The sequence below is a fragment of the Pelobates fuscus genome, chromosome 4, assembly GCF_036172605.1.
Source record: "Pelobates fuscus isolate aPelFus1 chromosome 4, aPelFus1.pri, whole genome shotgun sequence".
Lineage (NCBI taxonomy): Eukaryota > Metazoa > Chordata > Amphibia > Anura > Pelobatidae > Pelobates > Pelobates fuscus.
The window spans coordinates 88,358,267-88,370,375 of NC_086320.1; positions in this window are offsets into that span (position 1 = coordinate 88,358,267).

Sequence of the window (12,109 nt, forward strand, 5' to 3'; positions counted from 1 at the left end):
AAACAACCTTTAATGAGCAAGTCTAACAGTGTTTATAAGAAGTTAAATTAAAATTGGTAACATTTTAAGAATAGGTATTTTTTCACTTTAATTATGCCACGAAGCATAAAAATAGAATATGTTTTTATCATTGTGCCATATTTAACTTAAATAAAATTTCTGATGGCTTATCTTCAGATAATTATTTAATAAAAGTGTCTTCTATTTATTGTTCTTTGCTGGAGTGTTAATTTTTTTGACTGTGACAGGTCAGATTCCATAGAAGATAAGGAACAGCTGCATTCCTTCTTAACAAGGTTCTTTGTTCCATCTGCTACTGCATCCATCCTGTTTTTCCGTTCTGTCAGGGTGGAGCTCCTCTTATAAAAGACCTCACTTTAACCTCAGATATAAAAGAAAGTTATTATTTATGTGTGACTATGCATAATACCGAACATTACACTTGTAAAAGTGAATACGCTATCATCAGAATCTACTCATTTTGATAAGCATTTTATGGATGAGCTAATAAAAAATGGATTCTGTTTAGCTTAAGTGCCATTTATACTATACTACACTGAATGGGCAGTTAAACACTTTCTTATCATTTGGATCAATGAAGAAAACTATGGCTCTGGTTTTGGGCAATGTTTCAGTTATAAAGAATTCAGAATTAAAGCTGGTCACCTCATCCATGGTTATCCAAACAGTTTAAGGAAAAAAATCCATTAATTGCAATTTGTAGTTAAAGGGACACTATAGACACCAAAACAACTTTAGCTAAATTATTATTATTATTATTTATAAAGCACCAACAAGTTCCATATCGCTGTACAACGGGTGGACTAACAGACACGTATTTGTAACCAGACAAGCGTGACGCACAGGAACAGAGGGATTAAGGGCCCTGTTCAATGAACGTACATGATAGAGGGAGTGGGGTATAGTGACACAAAAGGTAAGGGTAGGGTAGAAAAGTAGATTGCTAGGATAGTATTCAATGAGGGCTTAATGTTTTGACGACAGTTGCAGGAGAGTGTCACAGTTCTCACTGTGGCAGACAGATGCTGGCTTCATACAGTGACTACTGATTCCGGTCCTGTTCATCCTGGCATGTCTACTACACTGGGGGCCACGTGGTTGCTCCTGGAGTTCCCAACAGGGGACTTGAACCAGGGAACTTCTCAGTCCTGGTCCTGCTTTCTACCTCTGAGCCATAGCAGCTTCATACAGTGACTACTGATTCCGGTCCTGTTCTTCCTGGCATGTCTACTACACTGGGGGCTGCACCTTGACTTGGCTGTGCTTCACCTGACCCTGATTAGACATCAGCAGGGTATTTAAACTCAGCCTCGTCCTGTGCTCAGTGTCAAGTCTTTGATCCTGTTGTGTGTTTTGTACCTGTGTTCCTGTTGTTTCATCTGCTGCTTATTATTGACCCTGGCTTCTGACTATGTTTATTCTGACCTCTGGCATCCCTTGACTTTGGCTACTACTTGTTGTTCCTGTCCTCTGGCATCCTTTGACCTTGACATTCCTGCTGGTTCAGTCCTTGCCTGTCCTGCATATTGGTACTTCATCCTGCACAGCCCCTGTGCACAGACCCACAGGCCAGGTGAATTCTTACCTGACCACCTTGGCCTGTGGCTATCTGCAAGGGTGAGCAACATATTTGTGCTACAGAGTCCCAACTCAGGTAAGACCCTGACAGAGAGGAATCTGGGTGTGGGGAGGGAAAGCTGTTCACAGTTTAATTGATGTGCTTTCCTAAAGAAGTAAGTTTTCAAAGATTTTTTTTTAAGGAGTGGAGATTGGGTCAGAGTCTAAGAGAGTTGAAGGGCATTCCATAGGAATGGTTCAGCCCTAGAGAAGTCTTTAAGGTGAGCAGCAGAGGTAGGAGTACGAACAAAGGTTAGACGTAGGTCTCTGGCATTTTTGTGTATTAGTGAGGATAAGTAGGTGGAAACAGCATTGTGTGGAGATTTGTAAGCAAGTGTCAGGATCTTAAATTGAGCCCTTTATCTTATGAGAAGCCAATGCAGGGACTGACAAAGGGGGGAGGCGTGGGAGGTGCGGGCTGACAGGAAGATGAGCCTTGCCGCCGCATTCATTATAGATGGTAACGGGGCAAGTTGGCAACGTGTAAGACCACTGAGAAGCGGATCACAGTAGTCAAGGCGAGAGAGGACAGCAGCATGGACAAGCACCTTTGCCATATCAGGCGTTAAATAGGGTTGGATGCATGCAATGTTTTTGAGATGGAAGCAGCAGGATTTGACAATTGATCGGACATGACGGGGAAGGAAAGGTCGGACTCAAAGAAAACACCTAGGTAGTGAGCCTTAGAGGTAGAGAGGATGGTAACGCCATTGACTTGGAGGGACACAGACAAGGGAGTAGCAACACTTGAGGCAGGATAGACCAGAAGTTCTATTTTGGACACGTTCAGTTTAAGTAAATGAGCAGCCATCCAGTTGGAAATAGCAGAGAGGCAGTCAGAGACATAAATCTGTTTTGGTATATAGATCATGCACCTGCAGTCTCACTGCTGAATTCTCTGCCATTTAGGAGATAAATCACTTTGTTTATACATCCCTAGTCAAACCTCCCTGCATGAGACTTGCACAAGCTTCCTAAACACTTCCTGAAAGGAACCTACATATTTTAGGTTCCTGTATTGCACAGTATGCATAATCTAGAATTTCTTATCTTCTAAAGTTCAATTTACAGAGCAGGAGAAAAACTACTTCTGAAGCAAGTTGAAGAGACACTATAGTCACCAGAACAACTACAGCTTAATATAGTCTGTAATTTGTGTTCCTGACTCTATAGTGCCTCTTTAACATCTGATGAAAAATGAAACCATGTTTTCTATGAAGGTGGTGAGGGTCACAGCCTGGGGAAGTGTGGCTAGGCCTGCATTAACTCCTAAATGTCAGAGCAGTGAGACTGCAGTGACCGATACAACCCAAGTACTTAAGTTAAACTTGTTTCGATAGCTACAGTATCTCTTTAAAATAGTAATTGATTTTCTCTGACAATAGGTGAATTGTACCTTCCGACAACATGCAGAACTCATAGCGGTATGTTAACAAATGGCTGAGATTCCACTTATTGCTTTGTCTTGCATCTTCAGCTCATCAGGTGACAGGGGAATACTAAAACAGTGCCAATGCAATCCATATGATTGTTGGGCTCAAGACAGTGTGCATACAGACAGAGACAGAGTCCACACAGCCTCCACAGAGAGAGAGCCTTTTAAAAATATGAAATATAATGTGAGAAATATACCAGTTTACATCTTGCTGTAAAAATAACTACTGGAGAAATGTCTACTTTAAAATACCGCTAATGATGCAAAGAACAGGATCTCACATGAAAATATGTCAGAGTATGAAAATGTTATTGCAATGTTCCATCCTATACTTAAAGGACATCTAGCACACGATGATTTAATATATCATATTAGCATTTATTCATGCTTTGCTTTTTCTGACATCATTCGTCTATAAGTTTAGGTTTATATCAATGTTCACTTGGCTTTCCATTTTCATCTTAACTGAACTACTAGACAGGTCCCATGTCTGAGTATTCTGCAGATCCAATAAAGCCCAATATAGATCCATGTCTCTTTTTATGTGAGTTGCGTTACTATTTTTATAGTACATTCTGTGTTTTCACTACTCTGTATGCATCTTAGACACACAACATTGAAATCATCAGCCTTAAATTAAATTATTCAGAATAAATTGTTATTATATTGTCTGAGTATATAGTGTGTGTGAGTGTGTGTGTGTGTATGTGCGGGGAGAGGTATCAAAGTGTTATGTTCTGTAAAGTTGTCTAAATTACTAAAAGTGGAGCAATCACTATGGAAACCAGTGGAGCCAACATTTTTTTGCACTAAGCTTTAGGACAGAACACTTTGATAAATCTCCCCTTTTGGTGGGATGACAGCATGCAAAATAGGATTTTCATTTGTTTTGGACTTCTTGAAAAATCATGTTTACAACATTTAAAATAGTCACGAGTTATTAAAATGTTGCTATCCCATGTGAATAATTTATGATATCATTTGTCCAAGGTCTTTTCCCAATGTCATATGGGTATAATGTTTGTTTAGTTTGTCTTTTCAAACCAACATAAGCTATTTTTTTTCTGTTACAGTTCTGCTTATATACACACTTTGCAAATATATATTTCCATATTAATGACATTATCTGAAGAATGGAATCTTTAAATTAAAACTCTGCCTGCATCTTTGGATTTTGTAGCTCATTCACCCTTAAAAATATTCCATACAGCTCATCATTGATTTAGAAGAGAACACTCCAATGGCATAAATAGTGTGTGGTGGAATCTCGGTAAAAATAAATTTAGTAGGCCGAGATTACCACGTGGCATGTGTACGTGCATATGCTGACGTATCGATCAGTTGGTTGCACGAGGCAAGATACGATCAGTAGTGTACGGAGCATGTGCAAGAATACAGGATATAGTATTCCCCCTCCTCCATTGTGCTGGACAAGCCATGCGGTCAAACAGGAAGTTAATTCTTATTTGTGTTGATTGGTCAAGGGAATGTGCGGGTGGAGCTTAATATGGGAGGAGTTATATGCCTATATAAGGAGCCTGCACTATTGTCCGGGGCTCAGACTTTGCTGTATTTTGGTGACGCTAGTCCCTCTGAGTCCCGATCGGTGATCCAATAAAGAATCTCTTCCTTCCTGAAGAAACCTGTGTCCATCTCTCTGTGCTTGGCTTCCGTCAGTTTCTCCGGTATCATTTGGTGCATTGGCCGGGAAGCTCATCGTTCAACGGTAGCTGAGAGGCAGAGGCGTGAGACGGTCTATCTTTGCCCACGTTCTCTACGGCTGCACCCCTGAACTTCTGCGTGGACCTCCCTTCGTCTCGGCGCCACTGGTCTGTTGTCCAGGAGATCATCGGCCTCTACGTGAGAAGTGCTGGGGTGTCCCCGTCGATGAGTGTGAACTCAGGTTCAGGAACGAGGAGGTAAGACAACTGCTGTTTTAGACGGCAGGACCCGCTAGGGGTATACCGATTGTGCGGTAGGCCCAAAGGGGTTTTTGAATCTGTATCTGCCCCCTCTGTCGGAGGGAAGGAGCGAAGGCGCACCGCTCGATCGAACGCTCTTTAGTCAGACCGTTTGATTTGGTTAGTCAGGCAGGGCGCTCTGGTGTAAAATAAGCCCTAGCCGGACACCGGTGTCTTGTCTAGACTAGCGTTCTAGGGTGTATATTACGTTCGCTAGGTCGGAGGGACCGGGAGACTAAGCGGCGCCTGTGTAAATTCGGTTCGCTAGTTCTCATCCTATCTGGGCTAAGTGGGAAGGCGTGTAAATTTGGAACCCACTAGACTTTTGATAGTACGACTAAGAGGCGCCTGTGTAAATTCGGTTCTCTAGCTCGTTGTATAGTGCGACTAAGAGGCGCCTGTGTAAATTCGGTTCTCTAGCTCGCTATATATGTGGTGATTGGGCAGTGTGGCTAACCAAAACGGGTGTATATAGTTTTAGGTAGTCCATTCAAGGTACTGGCCAATAGTTTAGTTGGGAATTGTAAATGTGTTAACGATTGTTTTAGTAAAGTGTATATCTTGTTAGATAGCGCGAGCTCAGCCGTCTAGCGAGAGTGTTGATAGTGTGTTGCTGTATTATAGTGCACGGTACCATAACCCTGTATATTTACTGACACTGTATATAAGTACTAATCATTGTCGTCAATTGCATGTTTTAACACCATAACCACTAATAATTGTATTGTGACCTTAACTTGTGCTTTGACCTATGCTAACCGTACTGTAACCGCTATTTGTAAAAGACGATGTTACTGGGGTGTGTTATAGACGGGTAATTCGTATATAGAGAATTATAGCGTGGGTGACTGTACAGTTACGCCAAAGGGCATAATATTGATTATATAGTGACTGGTGTAACAGCTGTGTGTGTACGGGAATTCCCTGAGTGTTTATTGTTATTGTGTACGTTTCACTTGGTAACCGTACCACGTGGTGCTGTTGCCAGAGGAAACGGGTGTGACTGTTGAATAGTACGCGTGTATAGTATTCGTTGTCGACGACGTTCCATTGTTAAATATGGGTGCGTCGCAGTCAACGATTCCGGATCCCTTAGGATGTATGGTTAAGAATTTTAAAAAGGGATTCAAGGTTTGTGATTTTGGGGTTAAGATGTCTCCTGTACGTTTGGTCACTTTGTGCACTAGGGAGTGGCCTACTTTGGTTGCGGCATGGCCGCCACGTGGCAGTTTGGATCCAACTCTGGTACAGCGCTACACGTGGCTGTATCAGGTAGGCCTGAACTTTACGGCCAGTTTCCTTATATTGACTGTTGGAGACAGGCCGTAAATGACTCGCCAAAATGGCTCCAGACATGCCACGAGGAGCAGTGTCGCCTCATGGTAGCTAGGACTTGTTCGTCCACTAGGACTGGTGTTAGGCCCATTTTGGACACGCCCCCTGAGTCCGAGATCCCTTTGCCGCCCCCTTACTTTCCGTTAAGAAGAAGTGACGCAAACGCAGGAAGTCCTGCACCCCTCCCCTCATTACCCTCATCCACTTCCGCTTCCTCCTCCAGTACAGGATCCACCCCCCCTCGTACTAAATCTCCCCTTCCGGAACCAGAACCCACCCCCATTAAAAACGAATATCCTGATTTGGCGCCACTTCAGACTTCCGGTCAAGCTTCATCTAGCTCGGCTCGAAGTGTTTTATTTACGACCTTTTCCCAAAACCAACCTCCCACATCCCCATACCCTATCTCTCCCCGACCGGAACCCATGACTGACGCCTCTCTACGTAGCCCCATCCAAACCCGACAGTTGACTGGTGCCCAACAATTAAAGCACTATCAGATGCCTCTTCGCCTAAATCCCGGGTCAGCTTATATCGATGCCGCAGGTCAAATGGCACACGCTGACCCAGTCTTCGTATATGTCCCATTTACCACTACCGACCTTTTAAACTGGAAGACCCATAATTCCTCGTATACTGAGAAACCACAAGCCATGACTGATCTGTTCACCTCAATAGTACAGACGCATAATCCGACATGGGCTGATTGCCAGCAGTTATTAATGACTTTATTTAACAATGAGGAAAGGACAAGAATAAATCAAGCAGCCATTAAAGCATTAGAAGATAGAGCCCGTGCTTTGAACCAAGCTAATCCAGCAGCATGGGCCGCAACACATTATCCCAACACTGATCCCGATTGGAACGTAAATGGTGCTGATATGGTTCAACTCAGAGCCTATAGAGACGCTATAATTGCTGGCATGAAAGCCGGAGGAAAGAAAGCCATTAACATGTCGAAGACAGTTGAGGTGATTCAGAAAAGCGATGAAGCGCCCAGTGTCTTTTATGACCGATTATTGGAGGCGTACCGCTTGTACACCCCCTTTAATCCGGAAGACGCAGACAATTCCCGAATGGTTAACTCCGCCTTTGTCAGCCAAGCATACGGAGATATTAAGCGCAAGCTACAAAAGTTAGAAGGGTTTGCAGGTATGTCAATCTCCCAACTAATGGAGGTAGCTAATAAGGTCTATATGAATAGGGAAACAGAAAGCAAGAAAGAGGAGGAGCGCAAGATGCGTAAAAAGGCTGATATGCTAGCGGTAGCGATCGCAGGCGTAGATAAACGGGGCCCAGATAGAGGCAATAATAGATGGAGTAGGGAGCCTTTGAGTAGGGATCAGTGTGCGTATTGCAAGGAAGAAGGGCATTGGAGGAACGAATGTCCGCAAAGAGAGCAGTACGAGAGAGACCAACCCAGGGCAGGCTACGGAAATTTTAGAGGCAGAGCGAGAGGTAGAGGAGGCCCCGGAGGGAGTAATGGTTATAGAGGGAGTAATGGGAACAGAGGAAGTGTTAGGGAAGACAGGTATATTCCAGCAGCGCAAAGGTCCCGCGATAGAGAAGGTAGGGACTTCGTAGGATTGGCTGACACGGTCATGGAGGACTATTGATACCGACCGGGCTCCATCCCCCTTGGTCGAGCGGAGCCTATGGTCGATGTATCAATAGGGGGAAAAAGGAGTGCGTTCATGATCGACACTGGTGCTGAACATTCAGTGGTGACTAATCTAGTTGCTCCTCCATCTGGAAGGACTATTACTGTGATAGGAGCAACTGGAAGAAGTGCTGAAAAACCGGTTCTTAAAAGTCGACTCTGTACATTGGGAGGCCACGTAGTAAAACACCAATTCCTTTATATGCCTGAATGTCCAGTCCAATTGCTGGGACGTGATATGCTATCCAAATTACAAGCGCAGATTACGTTCCTACCAAATGGAACAACATCTTTAAAGTTTAATGGACCTTCAGGTATTATGACTTTATCCGTACCAAAGGAAGAAGAGTGGCGACTTTATACAGTGTTGACTAGCCAAAACCCTAGGAGTGATGAGACATTGTTTAACATACCAGGAGTTTGGGCAGAGAACAACCCACCAGGACTGGCCCGCAATATTCCACCTATAAAAGTTGAACTGAAACTTGGGGTTTATCCAGTGAGCCTAAGACAATACCACATCCCACAGAAGGCTAAGAAGAACATCCAATCCTATCTGGATAAGTTCATACGGTATGGTATCCTAAAATTCTGTACTTCCCCCTGGAACACCCCATTGCTGCCTGTTCAAAAGCCCGGTACAGATGAGTATCGACCTGTGCAGGACTTAAGAGCAGTCAATGATGCGGTTGTTAGCATACATCCAGTTGTACCCAATCCATATAACCTGCTTGCTTTAATTCCGGGCGGGGCTACTTACTTCACAGTCTTAGATCTCAAAGATGCCTTCTTTTGCCTCCGAATTGCCGCAGAAAGTCAATGTATTTTCGCTTTCCAATGGGAGAACGCTGTAACAGGCTCAAAACGCCAAATGACTTGGACAAGACTGCCCCAAGGGTTTAAAAATTCACCTACCCTATTTGGTTCAGCCCTAAGTCAAGATCTACTGGATTTCGAGTCTATCCCAGGAGAGTGTGTATTGTTACAGTATGTAGATGACTTGTTGATAGCAGCAGTTACAAAAGAAATCTGTCAGCAAGCAACGCACGATCTACTACACATTCTCTGGAAGGCAGGATACAAGGTGTCTAGAAAGAAGGCTCAGTTGTGTTTGCCAACTGTCAAGTATCTGGGATTCCATATCTCTGAAGGTCAAAGAATTATGGGGCCAGAGAGAAAAGAAGCTGTCTGCCAAATACCAATACCCAAGAATAGAAGACAAGTGCGAGAATTCTTGGGGGCAGCAGGCTTCTGTAGGATATGGATTCCCAGCTATGCGATACTGGCAAAACCTCTATACGCAGCTATCAAAGGTACAGAGCACGACCCCTTCTTATGGACCCAAGAACAGCAAACGGCATTTGAAGATGTGAAGAAGGCTTTGATGAGTGCCCCAGCATTAGGTCTACCTGATCACACACGCCCATTCTACTTATATGTACACGAGCAAAGAAGAATGGCTGTGGGAGTATTGACACAGTATTTGGGATCATGGCAAAGACCTGTTGCCTACATGTCTAAGCAATTGGATGCAGTGGCCAGCGGACTTCCACCTTGTCTAAGAGCCGTAGCTGCAGCCGCCCTGCTAGTAGCTGAAGCCGATAAACTCACTCTGGGTCAAGAACTTTATGTACGAGTCCCACATACAGTACAGACGTTGTTGGATTACAAAGGAAATCATTGGTTTAGTAATAGCCGTATGACCAAGTATCAAGCAATGTTGTGTGAAAACCCAAGAGTGCATTTAGAGACTGTAAACACCTTAAATCCAGCTACCCTTTTGCCACAACCTACTGAAAGTCAACATGATTGTTTGGAAGTAATGGATGAAGTATTCTCAAGTAGACCAGATCTTCGTGATTTTCCCATCCAGAACCCCGATGTTCAATATTACACCGACGGCAGTAGTTATGTGAAAGAAGGGATCCGCTATGCAGGATATGCAGTGACAACAATAGACAAGGTGATAGAAGCTCGGCCACTGGCAAAAGGAACATCAGCACAAAAGGCAGAATTAATAGCACTAACACGAGCGTTACAATTGGCTGAAGGTTTAAGAGTGAATATCTATACGGACTCTAAGTATGCGTTTTTAACCACTCATGCCCACGGAGCTTTGTATAAAGAAAGAGGACTACTGAATTCAGAAGGCAAAGAAATCAAGTACGCAGCTGAAATCCTACAACTATTGGAAGCAGTGTGGGAGCCGAAAGAAGTCGGTATCATACATTGTCGAGCGCATCTGAGAGGAGATGGTGATGTAACCAAAGGAAATCGGATGGCAGATAGTGCAGCTAAGCGTGCTGCTGAATCAGGAAGACAGGAGTATGTGGGGCATATAGCTGCTCTAATACCAACCCCACTGTCTCAATGGACTCCAGTTTATACAGCTCAAGAAGAGGAGTGGTTAAAGACTGAACCGGGAAAGTATCTGGAGAACAAGTGGTATCAGCTAGAAGATGGAAGAATAGTTATACCAGCATCGCTAGCGGTAGAAATTGTCCAAAATTATCACAACGGGACACATTCTGGGAGAGACAGTACTGAAGAATCTCTCAGGAAACATTTCTACATACCAAGATTGTCCAACTTGACTCAGGCCATTGTACGCAGATGTGTAACGTGTGCTAAGAATAATGCAAGACAAGGACCAGTAAAGCCACCAGGAGTCCAGTTTATGGGGGGACTCCCCATGTCCGATCTACAAATAGACTTTACAGTGATGCCTAAATCGGGTGGACATCGTTACCTGCTGGTAATTGTGTGCACCTATTCAGGCTGGGTAGAAGCATGTCCTACTCGTACAGAGAAAGCAGGAGAAGTTGTGAGATTCCTGCTACGAGAAATAATACCCCGATATGGACTACCCTGTTCTATAGGATCGGACAATGGTCCAGCTTTTGTTCACCAGTGCCTACAACAACTGACTCATATGCTTGGTATAAAGTGGAGGCTTCATACTGCATATAGACCCCAGAGTTCTGGTAAGGTAGAGAGAATGAATAGAACTATAAAGAACCAGTTGGCTAAAATGTGTCAGGAAACCCAACTTAAGTGGAACGTTCTCCTACCCATAGCGCTATTGCGAATCCGCAGTACCCCTACCAGAAGGATGGGCCTCTCTCCTTTTGAAATTATGTATGGGCGACCACCTCCCGTACTTGGTAACTTAAGGGGGGATTTGAGTCAGTTGGGAGAAGGAATTACCCGGCAGCAGGTTGTAGAGTTGGGTAAGACTATGGAGGAGGTACAGAAATGGGTACAAGATAGATTACCTGTGAATATTTATCCCCCTGTTCATAGTTATCATCCAGGAGATCAAGTGTGGATTAAAGAGTGGAATAATGTACCGTTAGGGCCCAAGTGGAGAGGTCCTTATGTTGTTCTTTTGTCTACCCCTACAGCGATAAAAGTAGCAGAAGTGACTCCGTGGATACATCACTCCAGGGTTAAACCAGCAGCAGTCGATTCTTGGCAAGTTACAGCAGATCCAGAGAATCCCTGCAAGATCCGGTTAAAACGCACTACTCAGTCGGAGTAACGAGGAATTATTGTGGATTACAAATTTTATTGTTACAGGTGTGAGTGAGAAGGCCATAATAAAGCCTGTCCGCTTACCATCACATAGTGTATAAGCCAGGAAAGTCTCGAAGGGACACCTGTGAAGACGAGCAGAACTCCATTCCCTGCAGCCCTCACATCCTGGAAGCTGAGGTTCCATCGCACGGACGAAGACTGAGGATGACGGCGAAAGATGTGCTTTTGATTGTGTTTATTTACATGTGTTTTTATATTCAGGAAGGTAGAGGTACCGACACTCCTAGCTGTGAGGTATGCATTAAGACTACGAGAACAGGTAACCATATTTCCCAAACCCTAATTTGGCATTCACAATACGAGTGTAAAGGAGATGTATCGAGATGTAGATACTTAAATATAGACTATAGTGTGTGCCATTTAGGAGTAGGAGAACCTAAGTGCTTCAGTCCGGAGTATCAGCCTCGTACAATTTGGTTGACTCTCAGGAATGGAGATCCTCAGGGGACCCTAATTAATAAGACGGTATTAGAATCCGTACAT